Source organism: Mixophyes fleayi, chromosome 9 (genome assembly GCF_038048845.1).
Source record: "Mixophyes fleayi isolate aMixFle1 chromosome 9, aMixFle1.hap1, whole genome shotgun sequence".
NCBI lineage: Eukaryota > Metazoa > Chordata > Amphibia > Anura > Limnodynastidae > Mixophyes > Mixophyes fleayi.
Window position 1 is genome coordinate 85,150,836 of NC_134410.1, and position 24,393 is coordinate 85,175,228.

A 24,393-nucleotide genomic window follows, 5' to 3' on the forward strand; every position below is an offset into this window, starting at 1 on the left:
ACTAAAGCGCTGAAGGGTTGGTCCAGGATTCAGCCTATAACTAGCGACACACGCCGGCCGATTGACGGGCAAATTTTAGCCAGATTGATTGCGGCATTGCGTTATTTAGCTACAGATGACTATGAGGCTTTACTATTCGGGCTGGCTTTTTCAATGGCGTATCACGGAGCCTTTAGGGTTAGTGAGTTGTTAGCCAGATCTAAGAACGACATAGGGGGAGCTTTGTTGTTTAGAAATGTTATTTTACAAACTAATGTGATACGTTGTAAGATAGTCAAGTCCAAAACGGATCAGATAGGCAGAGGTCATTGGTTAGCTATTACGGAGCAGCAGGAAACATCCATATGCCCGGTAAAGCTGGCCAATCAATTCGCTAAAATTCGCCCCCCAGGGGAAGGTTTGTGGTTAAGTCATTCTGACAATACGCCAGTAACTAAATTTCAATTTAGTGCTCTGTTAAAACGGGCCCTTGGTGAGGTTGGCCTTAACCCTGTTGAATATGGCACGCATTCTTTCAGAATAGGGGCGGCCACCGCCGCTGCAGCCAGAGGGGCATCTGTCAATGAGATTCAAGCGCTAGGGAGATGGAAGTCACATGCCTACAAGAAATATATCCGGCCGGATAAATGAGCCTTGTAAGGGCTCTTATATATATGGTCATGTTCTCTCCTTATGTCTCTCATGGTTCTTTATCGCTTTCATCTCTTCTTTTCTCATCTATCACTTGGTGACCCAGGGTTATTGCTGCTCGCTGTGTTAAACGGGGGCATGGAGGGATTTTTCCTCTTGTTTTCCTTGGCAAGGCCTGATTAGTGTGTGTGCCTCCCGGGATTTACAAGGGGTTTTTACCTTCATATGGGTTACCAATTTTCCTCTTCATTTTGTTAAGAGTTAAAAGAATAAAGATAATTTCAGCTTAGCGAGACAAAATAGATAAAAATAAATAAATAAATCAGTCAATAAACGAGACAAAATAGTTAAAATCAATTGCTTCTAGAACTAAAGATAGGATCTTTTTTCCTTTTCCAATATTCGTTTTAGTTGGGGTGGCCCCTCTGGTAGGGAGGGGATACCTCAGCGAAGTGTTAAAATTGAAATAAAAATAAAAATAAAAAAATAATATAGTTCTGTTTCTTAACACGGTTGTTTGGTGGATCATTTCTCAGATACGGTTATGATTGATGAGACTATTCATTCTGTTTTAGGTTTTTCGGTGAAGAAGACAAGGATATGGGTCGTGGGTCATTCATTTATCTTTTGGGCTGCGAAGCACAGGATAGCGGAGAGGTGGTCAGGTTTCACACACCCAGTTGACATCCGCTGGTTGGGTAAAAGGGGCATGGTATGGGCGGCTTTGATTCCCACGTTAGGGGAAGAAATAGAAGTACACGGTACCCCGGATATAGTGGTCATTCATTTGGGAGGTAATGATGTAGGAAAGGGCAAATCCCTTGATTTAATCATTAATATTCGTGAAGATCTCGCACAGATACATGCCCGATGGCCTTCAATGAAGGTTTGTTGGTCCAACATAATACCTCGATTGTCCTGGAGATCATCTATCCCCCCGGCCACATTGATAAAGGTGGTTAAAAAGATAAATGGATACGCAAGGCAGAACATCAGGGGCACGCAGGGGGTTGTCATTAGTCATCCTGGGTTAACGGTAGACAGGAGGCATCTTTTTAGAGCAGATGGGGTTCATTTGTCGCCAGTAGGAACGGTTTTGTTCATAGAGAGGATTTTTTCAGAGCTCAAGGGTTTAGTTTTTTCTTTAGGTGGCGGGCCGCGTGGTCCGTAGGGCACTCGGCTGTGGCAGGAGAGCATGGCAGTCATAAGGTTGTTAAACATACGGTACTTAATGTGTTGGCAATATAGCCTTGGTTCCCTCAATGTTATTAGACTCGTTGGTACTCTTGTAAGGAGTATCAGGTTTTTGCCTAGAAAGGGCTTGACCAGTTTGAGTTCAGAGGGTATTGAGTTAATTTATAGTGTATAGTACCGGCCAATAGTTAAGGTGTTAACCTAGGTTGGTGGAAAGGAGGCGATCTTCCACCGTATTGGTTCATGTTGGTTTTAGATGGCTGCCCTTGCTCTTCGCCACCTCTATAAAGAAAAAGGTCCAAATTGCTTATAGCTTTTGATAGTATTGATAGATAAAATAAAATAAAGATAATTAAAATAAAATAAAATAAACATATAATTTAAATAATAATATGTAATAAAAGGACCTTTTTTATTCCAAACTTAAGTCGGTGTCCGTGTCTTTATTTTATGGTTGTATATGTGGGGATGTTTTAAACAAAGAGGGGAATGCATTTGAAGGGTAATCAACACTATGCATTTTATTATTCACAGCGGGTTGTGAGTCAGAAAAAAAGGAGCTGCTGACAGATCCAATTGAACTTTGTTGATCTAAAAACTGGATTTGGTTAGAGGGATTAGAATATTAAACAAGTTTTTAATTTGCTCAACCATTACACTGACGGATGTAATTCTGGTTAGAGTTATTTAATAAACAGTCCTCATATATGTATGTTTTACTTTGATGCTAATGGTTGCTCCTCATCAGCCATCTTAAAATATGCCAATGTAAAAATTAAAATAAAATAAAAATCTCTTGATGGTCAATGCATAAATGACAAATAATCCTCATTAACAGAGCAATTTGAAAATAACGCTTATTTTTAAAACAACCCCTTCTGGAATGGATACATTAAGAGTGTATTTGCACACCGCCTAACAGAAACTCTAGCTACATTGATTACAGAAAAATATTTTCATAAAAAGGTAGGAATGCTGATGTATCCACAAGGAATATATTCAAAAGGGATATGCTACAATGGAAGCAATGAAGTATTATTGAGGTTAGCATGGTGTCTCTGATTAGTCTATTTATGGTGCATGCTAAACTCTCTAAAAAAAAATATTGGAGCCTGCAGTTTTAGTATTAAACTGTAATATAAAATGGGGGATTATTTTATCATTTTAGTCAATTAAAAAAAACCACATATCAAATGTTACTGTATTGCATTGCAATAAATTATTGAGGGTCATTTTTGAACATAAGTCCCTTTGCCTGCCGTATCTTGCTTGAACTAGTTCTGCACATGTACAGAAACGGACCTTGCAAGAATTAACGCAAATGCGTGCAAGTCATGTCCGAACGCAAATGCGATGTGGTCGATTCAAATCCTGGGTTTCTCTAAAGTACATTTTTTAACCAAATCATTTACACCAGTTACAGGACATGTGTAAGTGGCGGCTGATAATGATGAGTCTATGTATTAAAAACTAACGTATGTGTGCCTCTAGATAGGACAGAATATGTGTATGCAAGGAATAAAGACTATAAACATGCCTTGCATGTACAGCACACATTACAAACATCCTGATTTATGTATTTACTGTATTAATTTATTTTTTATCATTTCTTTTTATTATAGTTAATTTGTTTTAAAAAATTATTTTTTTTTGCATGTGTTCTGACATACGTTTATATTGCACATATTGATGAGCCTCCTACACTCTTCTCTGTCTAAACAGCAGTCTCCCCTTAGCGCAAAGATGTATGACAAAGATATAGAAATCAGTTTAATAGTGACAAATAATGCAGTGATAACATACAATGCAAGGTTGCAACCTAAATGGTCTAACATGCCACAGATAAATAAGCATATAAATGTGGAGATGTCGCTGGTGCCCGAGAAGCGGGCGAAGATGCCTGATGCTGCCGCCGTGTCCCTGGAGGGACAGAAGATGTCCCCAGCTCCTGTGCCCAGCAAGAGGGTGAAGGAGGAAAGAAGTCACTTACCTGTCCAGCGCTCCCGCGGCGGTAAGTATTCGTTCTTCTTTTCAGGTTTTGACAGCGGAGGACGGATGTGCCAATCAGGGCTCATCTCCCTCCGCTGGCCAATCAGCGGCCGGATACGTGAGCCAATCGCGGCTCGCGCCCGGCCATTTAAAAGATTGGCGCGGACGCGAGCCAATAGGCGCTCGCGCCGGCTGATGACGTCGCGCCTATCGACTATATAAGTCGCCTGGCGGCGCCATTTTGCCACAAGAGAGTCGGCGGCGGAGAGAGAAGGACGTCGTGGGACATCCGGAGCGGCGGAAGAAGACAAGCAGCGGAGATCGTCGGCGGGGAGCCCTTGTAAGGGCTGAGAGCGCCCTCGCCAAGCAGCCCTCAACAGCGCCGAACAGGAGAAGAGGCGCTGCCGGCTGGAGGGTCTGGAAGACCCGGAAAAGAAGACAGAAGACGGCGTGGAAAGTTGAGTATCCTGCGCAGAGCAAGTAAGTACACTCAACGTTAAGTCGGGCTCTAGGCCCATGGCCACGGTCGGGCACAAGGCCCGTGGGACAGTAAATTAGGGGCACAAGGCCAAGGGACTTGGGCACTAGTCCCCTATGAGTTAGTAGGCCAGTAGGCCATATTGTTAAAGGGGACAAGCCCCTGTTAGTTAGAGGAGTTAGGGGAGGCTCAGAGCCCCCAGGTACAAGGGCACAAGGCCCTTAGTAAAGGTAGTGGCCTAGAGGCCATAGGAAGGCCACAGGGCCTAAGTAGGGGCTGGTAGCCCGTAGGCTATAAAGGGCACAAGGCCCTAGTAAATAGTCAGGGAGGCCACAGGCCTCAGTAGGCAGGGGCTAGTGTCCCAGGTAGCAGGGCACAAGGCCCTAGTTAGTGGGCTCAGAGCCCTGAGTTAGAGAGGGGGCTGAGGCACATAAAACAGAGCACAAGGCTCTGTGTGTAGCTGGGCAGAGGCCCATGGTGTGTAGGGCCTAAGGCCCTGGTGGTGTGTGGTAGAGGCGTGAGAGCCTCGTGAGTGTAGGCGTGGTCCTGTGTGAGGTGAGCACACGGAGTTAGGATGTACAGTAGAGCGGAGGCTCCTGTGGGTGTTGTTGAAACCAGCTGGTTGTCTAGCAGCGGTGTGCTCTGGTGAGTAGCGTGCAAAGTACTGTATACTGTATTTATTCTGTCTGTGTGGCGAGTATTGTTTGTATTATGGTATTTTGGGGGTGTGCTACATAATTGTGTCCAGGGGCAAGATGTCAGGCCCCCATTAAAGGCTCTTGTTCCCTGTGTTTTCCTGTACTAACCCGTGCTGTGGGGACAAGTTTAGTTACCAGCGTAAATATAGTAAGGGAAGAACACACGTAGTTTTCCCATCACTTAGGTCCCTGGGGTCGCACTGGTTTCCAGAGGGGGTGACTGAGTGTGGCAGTGCAACACAGCTCAATGCAGTTCCAGGGGCGTCCTGTGGTTCAGGTTGGGTGTCCCAGTCCTCAGTTCCATGCTGGTTCCCTGGTGGTTCCGGAGTGGGACACGTGTTCGATACCTGGGTGCAGGCAGTCGGGCGGTTCAGTTTGATTGGCTGTTCCAGGCGGCAGTCTGTACGCAGTTTAGTGTGCTGTTCCAGTGAGCCTCAGTCGTGCCTGGTGCAGCCGGTCCTTAGGATCCGTGGGTGACCCCATAGCAAGAAGGCAGCTTCTTGGTACGACCTGGGTGGGGGGGTTAGGAACCGCCCTCCGGTTTAGTCCGTGAACACCGGCTGGTGTTCCCCGTAGTGGTTAGTGAGTAGTTCCGTTAGTGCACCACACCTAGTTAGTTGTAGCTGTATAGTTTAGTTGCGTTGCCGACCATTAGAGTGTTGTTAGGGTCGGGTCGCTGTCGTAGACAGCTTAGCAATTGTGGGTGCCCATCTTAGTCTCCCTGACAGCGCAGAGGGAGGCTGTGTGTTCCTTGTCATCCGCAGGTGTCGGGGAGGTGCAGGCAGCGCCGGTGCTAGGGTCCTTGGCGCCCTAGGCACAGTGTGAACATCGGCGCCCCGCTGTCAAAATTGGCGCTGCGCTTCCCTCCCCTCAGCTCCCCATGTCTTTCTTTAACTTACCTGCATGAAGCTGCTCCTCTCTGCTCTGTCTTCTCCCCTCCACTCACAGACACTGTCGGGCCGTGATGATGACTTCATCACGGCCTTTCACTGTCAGTGAGCGGAGGGGAGAAGACAGAGCAGAGAGGAGCAGCTTCATGCAGGTAAGATTCATAGCCCCTTCCCTCCTCTCCTCCCTGTGGATTTCCGTTTTAAATGACAATAGTCATTTTTTTTTAATTTCGAGGCGCCCTGCAGAGCCCGGCGCCCTATGCAATTGCCTAACCTTGCCTAATGGGAGCGTAGGGCCTGGGTGCAGGAGAACCGGATCGGAAGTGGGAGTGTCCCGAGGGACGCGGTTGGAGGTGACAAGGGTTGCGGCTGCGGGTCTGCTGGGATCGGGTCGCAGCTGGGATATCGGAAGCGGACTGGAGGTGACCATCGTTTACAAGGTAAGTTCTTTTGTGTTGCGTCTGTCCTGTTTCCCCGCAGGGGCGCTACATAAAGACATAAAAGTCACAATGGCTCAAACCTATGCAGTCAGCAATGATCCTATATAGTTGGACACGGAGGTCCCAGGAAGCTGAATAGGTTAAATGAGTCCCAATATAAAGGTTAGTCCAAACAATACATGGAATGACAGTCTATGAATAAACATACTGGCACTACTTCACACTAAGATGGAAGTTGGCATAATCCAGCTTCCTGGGACCTCCGTGTCCAACTATATAGGATCATTGCTGACTGCATAGGTTTGAGCCATTGTGACTTTTATGTCTTTATATGCTTCTTTATCTGTGGCATGTTAGACCATTAAGGTTGCAACCTTGCATTGTATGCTACCACTGCATTATTTGATTTCTATATCTTTGTCATACATCTGTGCGCTACGGTGAGACTGCTCTCTAATCTATCTATTTAAGGGCTGGAACTACCCTTACCAAACTCTTTTCCCCCCAAGCAGCCTTTTTTCTTTCACAACACTAGGGAGTGCTCATCAAACAACCTACTTCCAGTCTTCTCTGTCTGTCTACATATGGAAATTAACATTTAGGCAACACATATTGAGAACCACTTGTAATTGAAAATGGTTGGAAATATGCTCAAGTTCCGTGTTTATTTTTTAAACGCAAGTTAAGTCTGAAGATGAATCAAGTCCAGTATGTTTCTCAAGGATGCAAGCAAAACAATGCAAAGATTCGTCTCTGAACTAATATTAGTCAGTTACATACTAGTTTGTCAGTCAGTGTCACCGGCACTAGGAGTCTTGCCCAGGATTTCACCAGATGACTGGGCTTACCAGAGTCATGAAGTTCACACAACGGTTCTCTGGTAGCGGGGTGACTAGCGGAACAGATATCACAGCAGATGGAGAGAGAATGCCAGTAAATAGGAAAATCAGTGACTTGCAGCAATCTTTGGTCAATGAATCAGCGACTAGCTGATATAATGGAAAGGCAGATTTGAACACGGAGATCAGGATGGACGTGAGTAGATGCAGGGAGGTGCAGGGAAGTCAGTGGTCTGCGTACAGCAAGTTGTCCCACTGCTTATGGTGAAGAGACTTGTCCAGGTGCAGGTAGGTAGCGGGGAAGTCAGTGGTCTGCGTATAGCAAGTTGTACCACTGCTTATGGTGAGAAGACTTGTTAAGGTGCAGGTAGGTAGCGGGGAAGTCAGTGGTCTGCGTATAGCAAGTTGTACCACAGCTTATGATGAGAAGACTTGTCCAGGTGCAGGTAGGTAGCAGGGAAGTCAGTGGTCTGCGTATAGCAAGTTGTACCACTGCTTAATAAGTGAGGATGTGTACAAGTGTTGATGAGTGGAAGCATACAAAGATAATAGGATGCAGACACTGAGAGCACAGAGGAACTTGATCCCAATAGGTATGCAGCGTATCCAATAAAGTCTATATAACGTTATGTATGGCGCTGCTTGGTAGAGACTTGCTCAGCACAGATATGCAGGCCAATAATGGATAGTCAATCACAGTTATGCATATAACGACTGAGTAGTACGGTTAATTCCAAACAGGTATGCAGCGTAACAATAACAGTCTATAGCAGGTATGGATACCGCTGCTAAGCGTGGAAACTTGTCCTAGCGGATATGCAGAGTAAACGGAGAAAGTCAATAACAGATAGGCATACCGCTATTCAAGTAGAACAGTCTGTCCACAGGGAGATGCAGGAACTGCAGAGACGCTGGACGGCAAAGACAAGTGTAGGAACCACAGGTGAGTAGATCCGGTAATCAGAGTCCAGCTGAGGACACAGGCAGGAAACAGGAGACTGTAGCAGGTATGGAAACCAGCGATGAGAAGCACAGGGAATCCACAGGAACTGAAGACACTAGTAGTACACAGGAGATAGTAGCGGGTATGGAAACCAGCGATGAGTAGATCAGAAATCAGCAGGAAACTGAAGACACTAGTAGAACACAGGGAACACCTTCAGAGACTCACAGGGAATGAGACTCCAAGATCAGGCCATGAGGTAATGCACACAGGTGCCTTAAATAGGGAGTTGCCTGATCAACCAATTTGGATTAAAAGCAACAGTCACAAGAGTTCTTGGGAGCTGCGCATGCGCAGATCATTAGGATGGCGGACGGCCGTGGTTTAGGACAGCTGCCGGCAGGAAGGCTAGGGAGCCACGCACCAGCATAGAGGCACTCACGGTCCGGTGAGTGACAGTCAGTCTGTCAGTTACATACTCATAAGTTAGTCAGTTACACACACGTCATTCAGTCAGTCTCACGTACATCTTTCATTCAGTTACATACATGATAGTTACACCCATGTCAGTCAGTCTCACGCACAACATTCAGTTACACACACGTCAGTCAGTCAGTTAGTTACAACACATTGCTGTCTTTCTTCTCTCTCCCGATCCTCTTCCTTGTATCCCTGCAACCATCGCCTACTCATTTGCTAGTCCATACTTTCCTCTTTTATCCTTCCTCTTCTTACTCCCTTAGTCTTTCACCATGTATGTTTGCTCCTGTGCAATACCCAATCTCATCACGACCCTTATCTCCGTCTTAGATTCAGCCCACCCCCATGCACCAGCAACCCCACCAATGTCATCCATATCTCCCCACTATCCTCTCTCCTTTTCTTCTGTGTTCTCTGCAATTCCAGTTCCATCCACAACATACTGCCCTCTATCTATAACCTCTTCATCTCCAACTCTCTAAATCTTCTTGAGACACAGAAACCTGGCTTTCTTCCACTAATACTGCTCCCCCTGCTGCTCTGTCCTATGTGGGCCTCTCTTTCACCCACTCTGTCAGACCTGATGACCATCCAGCAGTGGGGTGGGCATCCTCCTATCCCCCAAATATACCTTTTGTGACATCTCCCCTGAGACCTCTCTTTCATTCTCCTCCTTTGAAGTCCACCTATCTGTCTCTTCTATCCCATCCTTCTCTGTGTCTCAGTCATCTACCGCCCCCCTGGTCCAACTTCCTAATTTCTTGATAATTTTGCTGGCTGGCTTCCTCATTACCTCTCCTAAGATGTCTCCTCCATCATCCTAGGTGTCTTTAACATCCCCATCGACAAACCTACAGACCATACATCAATCTCTTGCCCTTTCTACCTTCTTTGGCCTCTCACAACGGACCTCTTCCCCATCCACAGTTTCGGTGACTCCCTTGACCTTGTCTTCTCCCATCACTGTATTCTTTCTGAATTCTTAAACTCTCCCTTCCCGCTCTCTGACCACCATCTCCTCTACTTCACTATTTCCTCATCTCTAATGCAATCTTGATGCTCTTGATCCTGCTTTTTTCACCTCTTCACTTGAAAATCTCTTCTTACCTCTATCCACCATGGCCTCCCTCTACAGCCACAACCTCACCCCTGGCTTTTGATTCTACTGCACCCACCTCTTCTGTTCAACTTTGCCACTCTAAACCCAAATCTTGGAATGTCAAATTTGACTGGTTCCTTCAAAAATGCACATGTATCACCGAGCACCACTGGAGAAAATCTCGTTCCTTGGCAGACTTCCTTTATTTCAAGTTCATCCTCTAATCCAACAGTTCTGTCTTGTTCCTTGCTAACCTATCATTCTTCGAGTCTCATCTCTTCAAAGTCCTCCAATGCACCCCCTCCTCCCCGTCCATCCTTCCTTACTATCTCTGACTTTGCCACCTTTTTCACTTCCGAAATTGAGACACAAAATCTCCTCCTCCCATCACTCTTCTGCCACTCCAACCTCCTTCCCCACCAGCCACAACCTCTTGTTGTCCATAAGCCCCACTATTGGTGATGAAGTCCATTCTCTTATATTATCCTCTCCAACCTCAATGTCCCCTCTCACCTCCTTCGGTCCCTCTCCCCACTGCCTGCTTAAACCTTGCTCACCTCTTCACTTCAATCTGTCCCTTTCCACTGGAATCTTCCCCTCATTCTTTAAACATGCTCTTCTTTCACCCATTTTTAGAAAACCCAATTTTGACCACACCCCACTTTCTAACTGCTGCCCCATTTCTCTTCTCCCTTTTGCCTCCAAAATACTTGAGCAGCTTGTCTACAACCCTCTCAGCAGCTTTCCTCTCTGACAACTCCATCCTTGATCCTATCCAATCTGACTTCCGACCCCTCCACTGCACAGAAACTGCCTTGATCAAAGTCACCAATGATCTTCTCTCAGGCAAATCCAGGGTATCATTGCTCCCTGCTTATCCTGTTGGAAGTTTCTGCTGCCTTTCACATCATGGATCACCTTCTCCTACTCCACACCCTTCGCACCATTGGCCAATCGGACACCGTCCATTCGTGGTTCACCTCCTACTTCGCCAATGGCTTCTTCTCTGATTTTGATTCCTCCTCTCCCATTCATCCTTACCGTAGAAGTCCAACAGGGTTCTGTCCTTGGCTCTCTGATTTTTATTGTCTATATATCTCCTCCCTGTGTGAACTGATGACAGTTCCTTCGGCTTCTTGTACCACCTCTATGCAGACAATATTCAACTCTTCCCTTCCATCCTCTCTCGGGTGTCCAGTTGCCTCTCTCCTCCTGGATGTCCTTAAACTTTCTCAAACTTACCAACACTGAACTCATTGTCTTTCCTCCATAAAGAGTTTCCTCCCCTCCCGATCTCTCTATCATTGTTGACAACATCACTCTCTCCTCTGTTCCCCAACTCCGCTGCCTAGTGTCATTCTTGGCTCCTCCCTCTCCTTCGCCTCTCACATTTAATCTCTTGCACAATTCTGTCACTTCCAGTTCTGCAACATTACCATATCAGACCCTTGATCCCTAGGATGCCACCAAAACTCTTATCCACTCACTAATCATTTCTCATCTCGACTACTGCAGCCTCCTCATTACTGGCCTCCACCACTACCATCATGCCCCTCTTTGATCTATACTTAATGCTGCAGTTAGACTTATCTTCCTCTCTAGTTGCTCCACAGCTGCCTCCCCTCTCTTCCAAACCTTACAATGGTTTCTCTTCCTCTACAGAATCCTCTTCAAACTCCTCACCCTCACATACAAGACCCTCTCTAAATCCACTGCTCCCTACATCTCCAATCTCTCTATTCATACTCTCTCCCACCTTTTCTGATCGGCCAATGACCATCACCTTTCCTCCTCTCTGGTATTCACATCTCACTCTCTTATTCAAGATTTCTCCCATGCTGCCCCCACCACTAGAACAATCTCCCTCATTCTATCAACTATCCCTTAGCCTGTATAGCTTGAAACAGTTATTGAAAACCCACCTGTTTAGAAAAGGGTATCAGTCCTCCACTAAACCACTTCACCATGTAATATACCTCACCCTCTCTCATCCTCCATCTCTCCCACTCTTGCTTTTTGCTAACTTACCATGTGTCAAATGTTTGTCTGCCTCTTTCCCTTTAGTTTGTAAGCTCTAGTGAACAAGATCCTCTTCCTACCTGTTCTCATTCCCTATATCTTTTGCTCACCAGCAACACAGTGCACCACCTCCTTGGGCTCTCTGCCCATTGACTTCATCTCTCAATTGTCTTTGTAGCTCATTCAGTGGCTCTAAACCTGTTAGTTGTGCCCAAGCTAATGGGCAAAGGTTTTGCCTGTGCTGAACATACCCCTTGCACCCTAGTAGCTGGGTTGAGAGTTGTAGTGTTATTTATTTACTATAATGTACTGTTACACAATGAACTGTCTTGCCGGCGCTGCAGATCTCATGTGGCGCCCTATAAAGATTAATAATAACAATAATAATAATAATAATATTGATTGCAATGGAACTATACAGAATGTGTATATCATGTGACGAAAATTATTAACGGCACCTAAAAACCATTCTAAAATTTTAAGGCAGGAGGAAAATTACAGGTTTAGGTCTTGCAATTACCGCTACACAGTATATAGTATACAGCAGTGCACTGTGCAGTACATTGTGGTTATGGCACTTTGACATCTATGATAACAGAGAATTCCCTCGTGCAGGATTAGAGTGGGATCTTGACCTATTTCAAGTACATTCTTTTATAAAACAATAACAGAAAAACCCTACTCTCATTTACAGTAATAATAATTTAACATAAACATCCCTAACCCACACTTAACATTATTTCAATAAGTGTGGAAAATAGAATAGATGTAAGAAATGAAACTAAGCATGAGTAGATTAATGTTACATGCACCTTTCCAATGTTTTAGTCTAACTATGCATGTATATCCCAAATAATATTAAAGGATAACAAAAACTTTGTTTGTCCTTAGAAAATAAAGATACATACATGTGACGGGTCTACCATAATTGTATGGGGTGTGGCCGGACCAGGGCCAAGAGCTGACACCATAAGAACGTACCATAACAATATTGAAATTCCAGTTTTTGAGCACCTACACAATATTATATTTAAAGAACAAGAATCCCTTCAAACAAAAATTTGATTTATTTTGTTCTTGTTCTCTTCTTTTTGTTTATTCAATATTTATTTAGGCTATAATTTTTTTTTTTGTAAAATGCAATATGCCTTGCCCAATTATAATGTTTCTCTACTCCAAAAGAGCTTTATATCATATTAGCGGCAAGACTTTTCAGATCTTTTGCAATTTGTGTGATTTAGCACTGCCTACCATGGAGATGTGGAATCTAATGGGATGAAGGTACCCAGGGACTCCCACAAGGAGGTTTGGTCTTAGCTACTTCAGCCAGGCAGGTAGCTGTTCTCCATGGGCACCACGCGAGACTGGTTGGATATGGTATAGGTTTAGAAACCGTACAGTATCCCGAGGACCCTTGTTAGCGGAGAACCTGGAAATGCTGGTTTTCTGAATATGATAGGTGACTGCAGCTGCAGGGTGTCTGGATTGCCAGGTTAAGCTAGGAAACTGGAGACTCTGGTTTTCAAAGTATGAAAAGTGACTGTATATGCAGGGTGGTTGGATTGCCAGGTTAAGCTGGGAAGCTGGACACTCTGGTTTTCCAAGCTTGACAGGTAACTGCAGGGAGCCAACTAATCCTCAACTGAGCAGGCTGAAAGACAAGATGATCTGGCAATTTGGTAGAAGCAAAGGTGGCTTAAATATCTGAGAGAGGCGAGTGGGAGGAACAACTAATCAGCCTATGACTGGGTGACAGAAGAGACAAAAGACGAGTTTGGCGGCTTATCCATGGATGGACATGGTGTCTTGGCACTGGGAGAGGTGGTGGAGACCTCCAGATGAGCATGCTGGACACGGTACATGACACTATTTTTACCTTGTAATTAATGTTTTCTATATGTTTTGCAGTTTTTTATTATTACTATTATAGAATAAGACTTTGACATCTTAGGGATAATAACTAACCACCGTTTCTCAGTTGGCCTGTTATAATGGGTATAAGTATTTTATTAAAATATACTCGATACACTCTAAAATATCCTAAAAAAAGCTAAATATAAAGAAAAATGGAATAAGTAACAATTTTTACATTTATTATATTAGTAAAAGTTACATAGCCATTTCAAAATGTTCCTTTTTATTAGGAGTCCATGCTGTTTACTCAAACAGATCAACATTGATTGAACATCAACTACTTAAATGGTGAGACTGTTCCACTTTGAGACTTCCTTTTGATGAAAGTGCAGGCACGCATTAAGGCAACTGATACAGCTTCTATGAAAGATCGTCTTTTAAGCTTTGTGTATGGGGGAACTAGTAGATTTCAACCCACATAATTGCTTGAACACAGCTGAGAATTTCATTCAAGTTACCTACTTATCATTCTTTATTTATATAAATAAGAATAGACACATTTGCTACATATTTCTTACAATTGACACAAATCCCACAGATCTCATCAAAGCCGATTCCTATGTCATATGAAATAGGACAAGCAAAAGAGATATTGTCTGACTCTTCTCTTATTACTACAAATCTGGAACAAAAGAAATGCTTTACTCAATCTCCGGTGTACATACTTTAAGGGTAATGCAGAACGTTTTTTACAACCCTGTTTGCTTATCTGCTCTCCACTTGGACAGTGGAGAGCTGTGTGGAGGCTGTCAAATGCAAGGAGATGCTGAATCCCAAAGCTTTTAGCCTTTCTATTTAGTTGAAGCACATGTAACTTAATCTTTATTACTATTGGTTGTTCAAGCTTTATATATTTATATCTTTCTACAGCCTGTGCTGGTGATAGCTCTGTCTGACCCAGTGTTTGTTGCTCCTGCAAATCCTACTGAATATTTGTTTGACTCCCTGTGTTTCAAGTTGCCTGTTTCCTGGATTGTCCTTAATCTGCCACCAGCACAGACCTCAATCTGTTCTTCGACCTTGTTTTGGATCTCTGGCAGACCTAACCATAGCCAGTACCGTGACTCTGTCTTCGTTTACAGTCAGCTTCTATCCTGAACCTGTAATCCCTCTGTAGTCTTTGGACCTTGTATCTGCACTGTACACAAGGATCTTCCCCATTTATCATTAGCATGCATTCCTTCCAAAACCACAAATACCCTAAGCCCTAGGTTCCCAAACTGTGTGCCGTGGCTCCCAGGGGTGCCGCATGCTGTCACAGGGGTGCCCTGGACAGGAAGAAGAAAAAAAAAACAAAAAAAAAAAACTTACCAATCCGGCGGTGCCTGGGACCCAGCATCCTCCTCGCTTTTCACTGAATGCCGGGCGTGACGTCATCATGCCCAACATATTCAGTGAGAAGCGGCAGGAGAGAGGATGCTGGGTCCCGGGCGCCACAGGATTGGTAAGTTTTTTTCTTTTTTTTTTCTTTTTTTCCACGGCAGGATACAGAGGGGGCAGAGCGAAGATGCAGAGGAGGCAGAGCGAGGATGCAGAGGGGGCACAGCGCGGATGCAGAGGGGGCAGAGCGAGGATGCAGAGGGGGCACAGCGCGGATGCAGAGGGGGCACAGCGCGGATGCAGAGGGGGCACAGGGAGGGGACGGAGCGTGGATGCAGAGGGGGCAGAGCGTGGATGCAGAGGGGGAAGAGCGTGGATGCAGAGGGGGCAGAGTGTGGATGCAGAGGGGGCAGAGCGCGGATGCAGAGGGGGCGGAGCGAGGGGGCAGAGCGCGGATGCAGAGTGGGCAGAGCGCGGATGCAGAGGGGGCACAGATGTGTGGATGCAGAGGGGGCACAGATGTGTGGATGCAGGGGGCACAGAGTGTGTGGATGCAGGGGGCACAGAGTGTGTGGATGCAGGGGGCACAGAGTGTGTGGATGCAGGGGGCACAGAGTGTGTGGATGCAGGGGGCACAGAGTGTGTGGATGCAGGGGGTACAGAGTGTGTGGATGCAGGGGGTACAGAGTGTGTGGATGCAGGGGGTACAGAGTGTGTGGATGCAGGGGGTACAGAGTGTGTGGATGCAGGGGGCACAGAGTGTGTGGATGCAGGGGGCACAGAGTGTGTGGATGCAGGGGGCACAGAGTGTGTGGATGCAGGGGGCACAGAGTGTGTGGATGCAGGGGGCACAGAGTGTGTGGATGCAGGGGGCACAGAGTGTGTGGATGCAGGGGGCACAGAGTGTGTGGATGCAGGGGGCATATTGTGTGTGGATGCAGAAGGCACAGAGTGTGTGGATGCAGGGGGTACAGAGTGTGTGGATGCAGGGGGCACAGAGTGTGTGGATGCAGGGGGTACAGTGTGTGTGGATGCAGGGGGCATATTGTGTGTGGATGCAGAAGGCACAGAGTGTGTGGATGCAGGGGGCACAGAGTGTGTGGATGCAGGGGGCACAGAGTGTGTGGATGCAGGGGGCACAGAGTGTGTGGATGCAGGGGGCACAGAGTGTGTGGATGCAGGGGGTACAGTGTGTGTGGATGCAGGGGGCATATTGTGTGTGGATGCAGAAGGCACAGAGTGTGTGGATGCAGGGGGCACAGTGTGTGTTAGCTGTAAATTATTCTTTGACAAAAATATAATTGAAAATAATACACATAAATCCAAGGGAAACAAATATTTTTATATATTATTTTTGCATACAACTAAATAAGTATTTCTGTCCTGACCTAAATACTTATTACATTTTTATTAAAACGGGACTGCTCGGTAATTATTTTGGAGGGGTGCCTTGAAAAAATTATGGAGACTCTAAGGGTGCCGCGAACTGCAAACGTTTGGGAACCACTGCCCTAAGCCGATAAGTCCCTACTATTGTGGGTGAAATCCTGGGGGTAACCAAGTATTAATGAACACATAGTGATCTTTAAGAAAAGATGCTGCTAATGGTGAAGACTCTGCAAAAAGTCTCTAGGGGTCTTATCAGCCAACAGCCGACGTACCGCATGTAAGCCCTTTCAGTGTGTGTGTGTGTGTGTGTGTGTGTGTGTGTGTGTGTGGTTCTGGGGTGCATGGGTGGGTAATGCACCTCCTCATCTGGACTTTCTTCTCTGCCCTGGTTAGCTCTTGTGTGTGGGCATAAATTACAAGAGGGTCCCTACTCATGCAGGTGTTAGGACAATAGAGTGTGAACACAGGTGTAGTAAGGCGGTGATGCAGTGCAACCGTTCTCACAAAGTGGGGCACCAGACCATCTCTATTACTAAACAGAACTCTTTATTTACACTCTTCACTCCATCATGATACGTTAGTTGTAAATAATACTAACATAAATATGTATCTCCACACTCGTCTCAAAATATCTCCCACTTCAACAACTCCATTCTGTACCAAATTTGCGTCTCTCATCCACTCTCATTACATGCTCCCATTCCTGTGTACATTACTTTTTTCGAGTTGCACCAACCCTATGGCATTCGCTCCCATGCACAACAAGACTTTCCTCTGGTCTTCAAACCTTCAAGTGTTCTCTGTAAACCCACCTCTTCAGACAAGCTTATAATATTCCTTAATCACCCATTTAACCTCACTAGGTTAACCTATTACCACTCTTCGTCTGTATTACCCAGTATTGTTTTACAACTGTGTTTGTCCCCAATTATAAAGTGCTGTGAAATTTGCTGGTGCTATACAAATAAAGGTTGATGATGATGATACAGCTCCCGTTTCCTGCAGCACAGATCTTATTCAGATAGTAAGAATAGGATTCCATAACAGACATTTTCCATTTCTGTACAAAGCTTAAACAGGTCTCAGGATGTTGTTAGGACCGTTCACAATTTCCTCACTCCTCCTGTGCTAAACTTAGACAGTGAATGTGATCACAAACACTATTCAGTTGCATAATTCAATTTTAACAAAATCACCATTCTTAAGACACTCACTTCCATAAACAATATAACTGTATCAGTGTACACAACAAATAACATACCAGGTCATCTTGGGTACTGTGGTTCCACAAATTCACTTGCATGCAGAGATTGGCTGGGCTGGGGGGTAGGGGGACATCTGCCCCCCAGGCTGGAACCATAGTGGTATAACTTGGGCTGGGCCATCTGCATTTTTTTACCTTTAAAATAGTCTTTTAAGTCAAGTCTTGCCTCCCAGGGCTAAAATTTGCCAACCCTCCCCTGCTTGCACGTCGCTCTCTGCCTGCTGGCATGTTTTTACCCTATTAAAATGCATTTACCCATATCTGGGACATTATATCTGGACATCTTCCGCACTTCTAAAACTTTTCCTCACTGAAGCTCTCTGACATGCTGTGTTCTCTTTCTTTCAATACAGGCCAGCTCAATTTTTCCTCTAGTTGTCAAGGTTACTCACCCATCGTCCATTGGGTTCTAACACATTCTTACTGTGTTCTCTCTGTCCCTCCTGGGATTCACCCACTTACTAGAATTTGCGCAAGCTCTAAAATTCTTTCCATCAGGTGCACTCTCAGCCTTGCTTGGTAGATCTTACACTCTCACTAGTGTCCTCTTGAAAGCTTTTCAATTACTGGGGCTGAAACACCCTTTCTGGTGTCCTCTCTGCCTCTCATGGACACATTAAACACAGCTACGTTGCATCCAGTGGCGGATCCAGGGGGGGGGGGGGGGCGATCGGGGCGATCGCCCCCCCTAGCAGGGGCTTGCTGCCGGTGGCTGCACAATATGTGCAGGTCCGCTCGGAAGTGACAATGTGCTGCCCGGCTGCTCTGATTGTGTTTAAAACACAATCAGAGCAGCCGGGCAGCACATTGTCACTGCCGAGCGGACCTGCACATATTGTGCAGCCGCCGGCAGCCTTGAAGTCAAAAAGGGGACGGGGCCTAAATCACCCCTCCTAAATCGCCCCGGGTAGGATACTTTTCTAGATCCGCCCCTGGTTGCATCTTGCAGAAACCCTCTCCGTAAGGTCTCTTTATATGCTCTCACCTCTGTAGATATGGGGGGCCTGAGTCATTAAGGAGAGCAATGCAATAAAAAGGAGTAAGTTTACTCCTGGACAAACCATGTTACGATGCAAGGGATGCAAACTAGTATATTATTTTGCACATAAGTTAAATACTGGCTGTTTTTCATGTAGCACACATATAATTGATAGCTTTATTTTTACACTGAAATGTAAAGTTGATCTAGGACATGCCCTACCCCAACTATAAATCTGTCACAACATTTTAAATTCACCTCCCCCTCCACTGCAACATGGTTTTGCCCAGGTGCATAGTTACTCCTTTTTTATGCTTTGCTCTCCTTAATGACTCAGGCCCTGGTACTCTATATGGTAGATCCCCAAAGCTGCCACTATAAATTGGTTCCACACTGCTTTGGCTAGGGTCAACCCTTTTTTCTCTAAGGGGCTTTTTTTTACAATTAAGGGACTCCTTTCACTCTTTATATGCAGCCTCACTCTGAGGATTCTCTCTCAATTCTGTCCCATTTCATTCATATTCTCTCAGTCAGGATGTACATTGGGCCATACTTGCCCTCCAGGCACGCCCCTCTCCTGGACATACTTTCTCCTTGCTTTGTCCAGGAGAGGGGCGTGCCTGGAGGGCGTGAGGGGGCGTGTTGTGGCCAATTGCGTAATTTTGGCCCTGCCCCTCGCGCCAAAAATGCAGTTTTGACGCGGGATGCGGGAGATTTGCCAGCTCTCCCGGGAGTCTGTGATACTGACCCGAATTTCGGGAGTCTCCCAGACATTCGAGGAGAGTTGGCAATTATGACATTGGGCCCTTGTAGCAGCAGACCAAAGACCTGTTACAAAACCTCCTCCCCTCCGTCCTTTAGTCATTGGCTATCACACTCTCTCCACATACATCTTCTCAGCTCATTCCAGCCTTTCGTTGCTAGGCAACTGTTCTTGCTGTGTCTCCTCTGGGTCCTAGTGCTGGGGCCACACATTCAGTCACAGGGAGGTGTAAATAACAACGTCATAGGGGGTGCTACATATAAAAGATGATTTATAAGTCCATGGTTAACATATTTTTTAAGTTCACTTTTTGTTATTGGTATATGGATTCAATATGTCTCTTTATGTATAGATTATAAATGTGCACCTAATGTTTCCTTTATAATATTATTTATTGCTTTTATTAATTAAATGAATTCTAAATGGGACACTATTTTTAAAACCATCTTCTCTCTTACATATTGTTTTATTTTTTTGATAACTTGACGTCATCTTATAATATATAAATAATGTAACCTTTTATTTAGTCTTGCATACAGCATTCTTTTCCTTGCAACCAATATAAAAGACATTGGGTTTGACTCATCAACGTACGGAATGTCCGCATTTTGCGGAGAGTACGATAATCATCTCTGTGCATGCGTGAAAAAGGGTGTTACGCTGCATAAACCACCACAATACAAGGCGTAAAGTGTGAATATCCATGGCATACAAGACTACGTGTCTCAAACTCCATCGCACATGCATTTCCGCAGTTGGCTGACCACTTGAGAAAAAGGGGTGGGAATGGGAGGAGAGTGGGCGTGGAGTGGGCGGAAATAAGATATCATTTGAGAAGAGTAGGCGTTATGTATTTGGACCTGAGAAAATTAGGCGTTCCCTCTGTCCATGTAGGGTAAATTGAGAACAATCGTGTCCCAACTCTTTGCTAAAACTTACACCAGCTCAGGCTCATGTTTAAGTCCAAAACAGCAAAAACAATAATAAAACTGCTCAAAATGCATCGTGCGTCTAAAAGATTCACAACTAAATATGTACAACATACATATATATTAAGTTTTACTTAATTTTCACATTGATTTGGATATATATATATATATATATATATATATATAAAACATTAAATATTGGTACATTTATGTAAAAAAGGGCTCTTTTTCTTAGACACCTTTGTACTAAAAGCCACTGTAAAGTGCTTGTTGTGTGCTGATATTTTGGGCCTTTGGTTTAAATCCGGAACTGCCGGAATGCGTCAGCTTAATATAGCGCCCTCTGCTGCTTGCTGTGTCTGGAGTAAAGATGGCTGTCTTTTCTAGGCCTGAGGCCTGTATACTGAATTTTGGTATGCTACACAGATTTCTTACCAGGAATATGTGGGACAACTTTGGCACATATCACAATATTGCATAGAGATTATATATATATATATATATATATATATATACACACACAGATATCTTTCTCTCTCTTTATATATATATATATTGTGGCAATGGGAGTGGTTTGTCACAGGCCTCTAATATTGGAATTAGCTATGGTGCTAACTGTCTGCAGGTAAAAGGCTGCAGACCAAGTTATATACAGGTGTAGCACTGTGCTTAAGTTCAGTAATGTACAGGTCAGAGACATGTGGTAAAGTAAATGTAAAAAGTGATTTACTTGCATGCTTTAACGTGTTTGTATCCACAGAGCTGATAGGGGTGGCTGTGCTGATTAGGCGTTACAGAACACCTGAGGAGCCATCCTTTAAAGACAAGGTGGGAGTGTCGCCTGTCAGTCATCCAAGCCTGTGGGAGGAGACATGTGTATTTAATCCTGAGTTGTGCTATTGTTAGAGGGGACTGATGCTGAACTAGTTGGCCAGTCAGTAGGGAGCTGTACTGTGTCTAGTTAGTGTCTAGGGCCACCAGGAGGTGCAGGCGAAAGGTATTTGCTTGCTGGTTTCATCCTGACCGAAGTTGTGCGTGATGAAAACAATAAATATATATTTGATTTATAAAAGAAGTTTCGTGTTGCTGATGTCTACTGGGTATCCTTGCAACAGAAGGTGACAAAAGTGCCAGGAGAAGGGTGCGGTTTTGTTAATATATATATATATATATATATATATATATATATATATATATATATATATATATATATATATATATATATATATATATATATATATAATGAGAACCCACCTATAGATTCCATTCATCTGTTCTAACTGCCTTCATGTATGCCGGAATGGCTCTCTCATTGCATTCCCCATCCATTCCAGCAGCCGGAATGAATGGGGAATGCACTTAGCACTCCATTCCGGGTGTGGAATGCACTCAGCTATCCATTCTGGCTGCCGGAATGGATGAGGAATGCACTGAGAGCCATTCCGGCAGCCGGAATGGATGGCTGAGTGTATTCCACACCCGGAATGGAGTGCTGAGTGCATGGTTAAAAGTATTAGATATTTTTTAGCTAGCACAAACATTCAACTTGTGCATAAAGATTTCTTTAAAAACTCTTTTGAATCACAACAACCACCGTAATAATTACTTGCAATGTCAAATGGCTGATATGACAGTTGTTGCTTGTGTGTTTGCAAAATAAACCACTAATAATATACCTGTAATAAATCACGATTATATTTCTGCAAATTACACGCATCATTTATGCTATTTTAAGCCAAGCATACTATTACACCAGAGACACTTTTAATATCAACACAAATATGGCAAGGATATTAATGATCCCACAGAGACATTGGGGAGGAGTCGAACTCAGGCTTGCATGGTTGCAAGGTGGATTGGCAAACTGCTACGCCAATGTGCAAGTGGCGAAACCAAGATGTCAATGAAATAGAAGTTGCTGCTCAGCTTTTAATTGTATTCTATCATAAGTTTGTTTCCTTAAAACATTTTAAATGTCAATACTTAGAAATATTATACACAGAAAGCATTGGTACATGCAGAGTGAAAATGTCAGCATGTGGAAATGCATTCATGTATACTAATACTAACAAAAAGTATAATATTACTTGCACTTCCAATAGTTGGTATTTTTCTTTAGTTACTTTGTCCACTTAGGTTTTTTGACTTTCTACTAGAGATGGGCGGGTCCGGTTCCCCGAGAACCGAACCCACCTGAACTTTGCCTATCCGGGTACCGAGCAGAGTAGCTCGGTACTCTCCCACCAGCTCCGAATCCAAATCGAGGCCGAACGTCATTGTGACGTCATCGGGGCTCGGTTCTCGCGATACTTCAAGATTATAAATGCACGCCTCCACAGCAATCCATCGCCATTTGACAGAGGGAGAGAGCAGGGTGTAGTCACAGGCTGATTAGAGCAGGGACAGAGAATCCAATATTCTTCTTACAATTGCTCTAGCAAAAATCGCTAGAGAGGAGGATAGAGGTTTATGTTATTTTTTTTATATTTGGCACTCCACAGTCCTTTTGGGATGTCCCCCATAATTGTGCATAAATATTTCTGGCTGTCAAAAGTCATATCTGTCAGCAGTATCTACCAAATAATTTTTACCACTACAAATGCTTTGCGCTCAGAATGGATTCAAGGCAGTCCACATATGATCAGAATGAGCAGCCAGGTTCTGTCACCAGTCCTGATGTTAGTGTTCCCAGTACGTCATCTGGCCAAGGCGATGTCAAACAACAGAGTGTTTCCAAATCAGTGCAAAAAATAAAAAACAAATTTTTTTTTACTGTATTGAAGCAAAAAAGTGTTACTGAGCAAAAGTTAAGTGTCGATAAAAAAAAAATTGCAAACATGCCATTCTACACACGCAGTGGCAAAGAGAGAATGAGGCCTTCACCTTTGGCTATTAGTGGCAGATCACAAAAAGTTACCCAGCCTACAATTGGTGCACAACTACTGTTCGGCACCAAAGCCGAGCTGCAAGATAACAGTAAAGCATTAGAGGAGAAGGTTTGCGCTGATTCACAAATGACAACAATCCTGTGGAGAGTCCATCCAACAGTGGGATGTCTAATCGTGCGCATTCTGCTGAGTGCCTTAATAGCCCAAGTGTAGCCGGTGATACACAAATTGAGGATGCCACTTTGGAAATAGAAGAGGATGAGGGGGAGATTTATGGAGGTGACGAGGGCGCTAATAAGGATGTTGATGATTATGATGCAGACAGATACCAAATTGCCTTTGTCCATTTCTTTGTATATTCGAATTTCTAGTTCTACAGTCTGTGCAGGCTACTTTTTTTATATTCAACTACAAGTGGAGGGCGGGGGGGCATAGATAGCCACCAAAGTACCGTGGTCCATTTCATTTTACTTTCTAGCTCCACAGTCTGTGCAGGCTGCTTTTTAATATTCAACTACAAGTGTAGGGTGTAATATACACCCAAAGACGAGGGCTACATTGCCAATGATGGAAGAGGTAGACAACCAGGTTTGACTGTATAATTTGCAGACAAGTGTTCGCATTAAGGACGGCCTACCAGGGTTTAAACTTTTTTTCATAATTTATTAGCTTTAGAATTACCTCACTTATCTAAGAAACTGGTTGAGCACTAAATTAGGTTATTTTAGACCAAAAAAAATTTTTTTATTCAAAAATAGCAAAACAAAACCAAACAAAACCAAAACACGCAAGGGCGGTTTTGCAAAACCAAAACACGAAGGTAATCCAGATACAAAAACAAAACCAAAACTCGGGGGTCAGTGACCATCTCTACTTTCTACAATGGATATTTCCTATGTCTTTGCAATCAAGTCATTTGGAACAACTTTTTTTGTTGTAGTTGACCACAATGTTCAACATGCCATATAGCCATATTACACACCAAAACATATACTAAAGCACTCTTATATAAGTGATAGAGTGGAATACATCCACTGAAACATGGAGATATACAAAGTCAAGACAGATACAGGCATCATTTGGGGTTCAAACTAATTACCTTGCTCTTGGCAGCTCATTTTTTTAACCACTAAGATATACATCAGATTGAAACACCCATACCAAACAGCACATGAACTATTTGCAAAATAAAGTGTTCCTGACCATAATTAATTGAACATTTGCACATACCTTCTTAGTAACAGAGAG

General features: G+C 44.2%; 1 protein-coding gene across 1 annotated transcript in view; it reads right to left on the minus strand.

The window, feature by feature from the left end:
- Window positions 1-24,393, minus strand: part of FRMPD3 (FERM and PDZ domain containing 3) — a 735,664-nt gene that overhangs the window by 653,892 nt on the left and 57,379 nt on the right. The gene's annotated exons all lie outside the window — the stretch shown is intronic.